Source organism: Octopus bimaculoides, chromosome 6 (assembly GCF_001194135.2).
Source record: "Octopus bimaculoides isolate UCB-OBI-ISO-001 chromosome 6, ASM119413v2, whole genome shotgun sequence".
Classification (NCBI taxonomy): domain Eukaryota; kingdom Metazoa; phylum Mollusca; class Cephalopoda; order Octopoda; family Octopodidae; genus Octopus; species Octopus bimaculoides.
In genome coordinates, this window is record NC_068986.1 from 83,015,518 (window position 1) to 83,020,159 (window position 4,642).

A 4,642-nucleotide genomic window follows, 5' to 3' on the forward strand; every position below is an offset into this window, starting at 1 on the left:
TAACGTCCGCCTTCTATGCTAGCATGGGTGGGACAGTTTCACAAGAGCTGGCCAGGCCAAAGCCTGCACCTGAATCTTGTGACTGTTTTGGCAGGATTTTTACAGCTGGATGCCCTTCCTAACATCAACCACTTAGCAGAGTGGACTTAGTGCTTTTGTCATGGCTCAAGCACAGACGAGGTGAATAGTGCTTTTTATGTGGCACAAGCACAGGTGAGGTCAGTTTTGGCAAGTTTGTTACAGCTGGATGCCCTTCCGAACACCAACCACTTTACAGTGTGGACTGGGTGCTTTTAAGTAGCACCTGCACTGACAGGGTCACCAAGTACTTGTAAGACAAAAAAAAAACACCTTGAAGAGGGGAGGAGGTGATCTTGTGTTGGATGATGTAAAGGTTATAGTGAGACAGATACAGGTGTATTGCTGTAGAGGAAGTACAAGGTTACCCGGCCAGAGAAAGAAAGATCAGGAATGAAGACAAACAGGTGTGCTGCCACAAAGGAAATACACTGTTGCCCAACCCGAGGGAAATGCAGGAGGAGAGAGAGTGGGAGACAGCAGAATAGAGAGGGTGGCAAAATGCCAGACATACTCACAGGGATCAGAATATAAATGGGATGGTTGAGTAAAGGAAGAGAGAGATATAGATGGGGGCAAGTGCCAGGGCATACCCTTGAGGTGTGAATGCCATAATATAAGTGGCAGGATATTGTGTAGGAAGTGTGATTAAAGAGTGCGAGTAAGTAGCAAAAGACCTGGGTATGTATAGAGTTGTGGGGAGGGGGGCTACTGGATAGCAATAATATAGAGGAACAAGGGTGTGAGGACAGGATTGAGGAGTGAGAGCTAGGCATAGTGAATGAAGGAGTTACATGTGGGTGGAACACACAGGTCAGGGGCTAGCAGATATCAATAATAGAATGAGGCAGGGCATGTGGGTAGATCACACAGGTTGGGGGCAAGCAGAGAGCAATGATACAGTGGCACAGGGCCAAGAGGACAGGATTGGGGAGTGAGAGGTAATCAAAGTACATGAAGCAGAAATGTGAGGAAGAGAACAGATGTAGTTTGGTTTGTTGTGGTAGAGTGCGTGAGATGTTTTCTTAAGTGTGGGTGGGACACACAGGGCCTCTAGAGCTCAGTTTCACTGACGTGGGCGGGTCTTCTCTAGAATTTCATATCACCAGACATCTCTATTGTCATTTCCTCTGTGAGGCCCAACATCCTGAGAGCGGTCCTTACCACTTCACCCCACATCTTCCCGGGTCTCCTTCTTCCACAGGTACCATCCATTTTCAGTGATTGGCACTTCTTTATGCAGCTGTCCTCATTCATATACATCACATGTCCAAACCAGCGTAGTCTTCTCTCTTGCATACTACATTTGATTTCTCTTATGCTCAACTTTTCTCTCAATACATTTGCACTTTGCTGTACATGTTGGATGTTGCACATCCAACAGAGCATACTGCATTCATTTCTCTCCAGTCTACGTGTGTCTTCTGCATTCAGAGCCCATGTCTCACTACTATGGTGTATAGCCATTCATACACAAGCATCATATAGTCTCCCTTTCACTCTGAGAGAGTCCTTTTGTTGCCAACAGAGGTAATAGCTCTCTGAACTTCCTCCACCCAATTCTTATTCTAGAAACAATACTTCCAGAGCATCCTCCACCATTGCTAATTTGGTTACCTAGGTAACAGAAACTATCTACAACCTCAAGAGAGCCTCTTGGGCATTTGAGAGAATCTAAGTCCCGTGTGCTCTTAGTGCTTTTTGTTCCTACACATCTGCCACAAACAAAGACTACTTTATCTGTTAATCTACCTGTGATTCCACTGCACCTCTTATGAGTCCATAGTTTACACTGCAGGGCTTATCCCTTGGTTCTGTTCTCATAATTGTTTCATTAATCCAGTAACAACAATACAGAGAATGTAGCCCTTAAAACGGTTTTTGAGTATTTATTGAGAATACCAAACTGTCTTACACAGGATCTTGTTTTTAGGAATTCCCAATAAGTTATGAATACCCAAATTGTGAAGTCAGTTATGTAATAATCAAATGTGGAATAGCCTTGACCTTTCATAGCTTGCACTCGGGTGTCCAAGTCAAGTAATGCTTCATTGTAAATGGTATTATTGTACGTAGCAATTTCTGCTGAGGTTTGCCTTTGAATCCTTCCTAGATGTCCATGTTTGATGCAGGCTTCTCTATAGGTCGTGCAGACTTCCCATTGTGTCTTAGAAAGTCTGTGAATGATGTAGGACCTCTGACAGTGTGTAGCAGAAAGAAGCATTCCTACTGATTAGGGTGCACAGTGTACACCCACCTGATGGCCCCACTTCTGAAGACAGCATCTTCTTTCCAACCCTCAGTGCATGTTCCTTGCTTGAGCCTGTTCCATCTATTTTGTGTCTAGGTACAGTAAATGGGGATCTCTACATACAACAGTGTTCAGGCAAACAGATTACATTGGCATAATTTGAAGAAAGCTGTCAAAGTGGTTTCTCAAGGATTCAGAACTGTTTCGAGCATTGTCTTCTATGAAATATACATGCTGGCTATATTCAAGACATACAAATAGATTTTAAGGTGTTCCTACATGTAAACAGTGTGTGACTTTTGTGTTGACAGTGCATTTGTCTAAAAGCAGAACAGTTCTTCATGCAGTGCTTGTCAATTGGCTGAAGTGACATGAAAGGTATCATCATTCATGGTATATTCATGAATAAGTGATTAACTAAAATAAGTGGATCTATTGTTTAGGAAAATACTATTTACTTGTTTAAGGGTTGTCATCATCATCATCATCATCATCATCGTTTAACGTCCACTTTCCATGCTAGCATGGGTTGGACAATTTGACTGAGGACTGGTAAACCGGATGGCTACACCAGGTTCCAATCTGATTTGGCATAGTTTCTACAGCTGGATGTCCTTCCTAATGCCAACCACTCCGAGAGTGTAGTGTAGTACTGGATAAATTGCAAAAATAACTCTAACAGTTCAAATACTAAGAAATAAGCATACTCAATTTGATTTATACCAAATAATATAGGAAAATGAATGGGTTATTTCCCTTGACTGTTAAAATATGAAATAGCTTTTTTCCAATGATAACTTTATATATTTACTGTATCCTAGAACTGTTCATATAATTCACTTATTTACATTCATTATTACTGATTTGAAACAAATCTTTGTTGACTATTGTTTTTACATGTAAACAGCGAGTTATTGTGTTGGGCCTTTTTACTCAAAAAAATAATTCATTTGGTAGATTAAGGTTTTCAAATGTTACTCTGCTTATCAACTTTATTCTGCACTAACGATCAAATAGCTTCTTTTATCTTCAGCCATAGATTCATATCTTGTCAGAATAAAGCAGTGAAACCGACTTAAAGTATGTAGATGGGTAGGTTGTTGTTCCATCTAATGTGACTCTGTTCAAAAGGCTGTAATCTTGTTTGGTAGTAAACCCGGTATGAAGAAATACATGGAACAAATGTGATAACTTTAAATACGTTTATTGTGGTTACATGTATATATACACAAGCTGAATGAAAGTGGTTGATGGACATTTATTCATATATCTACATGCATCTGCATGGGTTGAATGTTAGCTGTTAAGCTTGGTGAGAAGCTCATGAACTGCGATGCATTAGAACCAGTGCAGTGTGTTGGTGCTGTGTAGATGTTGTTGACAACGTTGGTGAGAGACATGAGTGGTGGCGACGAAGATGGAGGTCGCTGCAATGTGGTCAGTAGTTAAACTTAGAAGGTCTGAAACCAACAGACGTTGAGATTAGAAGGAAGTCAGCTTTTATAGCTGCTGGTAGGCTCATATGCTGATTTGGAACAGACTGTCTCATGTGACTTATTTGAAGGCTGCCATTGGTTGGGTTGCATATTAGCGCATGATAAAGTAAGAGACAAATTGCACCAATACCAACCAATCAGAATGGTAGACACAATGGGGTCCAAAACAGCGCCCAAAGGTTAGCTGTTACCTGCTAAGTTTGTATGTCTGTTATATAATTGAGAGAGGAAGTTCACTAGAGTTTGCTACAAGTACATAGCCTCGAAGTACCATAGAGTTTGGACATACAGGGTGCATTGGTTAGTTGTAATAGGGCAGTGATCAGATGATACAATAGGTGTGGAGACAGCATATAGTGAGTTGAAACCAAAAGTCCAAGCAGTTTTTGTTTTTCTATTTTCAAAGAGAAAAGAAACATAAATATGAAAGAGAACAGCAAACAAGCCCCACACTTTCATGAGAGAAAGAAAAGTTAGGGAGAACAGGTCTATATTAAAGTTTAAAGAAGAGGCAAAAGGGGCATTTTTAACATATCCAAACACAAAGTGTCTGCATATTTTTTGCAAGTAGGTTGACAGAAGGACCACTTCTATAAGACTCTTCTATCAAACTGTCGAACCCATGCCAGAATGGAAGGACATTAAATAATGACAATTCATCTCTTCTCAGTGATGAGAGCTATGTGACATTAGGAAAGCAATCCTACAGCTGATCAGTTAATACTGAAGCTGTACTGGTGATCACTAAGGAGGGAATGAGACTCAAAATACTGAGGCTGATCAGTATGTTTCAATTGTTTCTGTGGTGGTGGTGGTG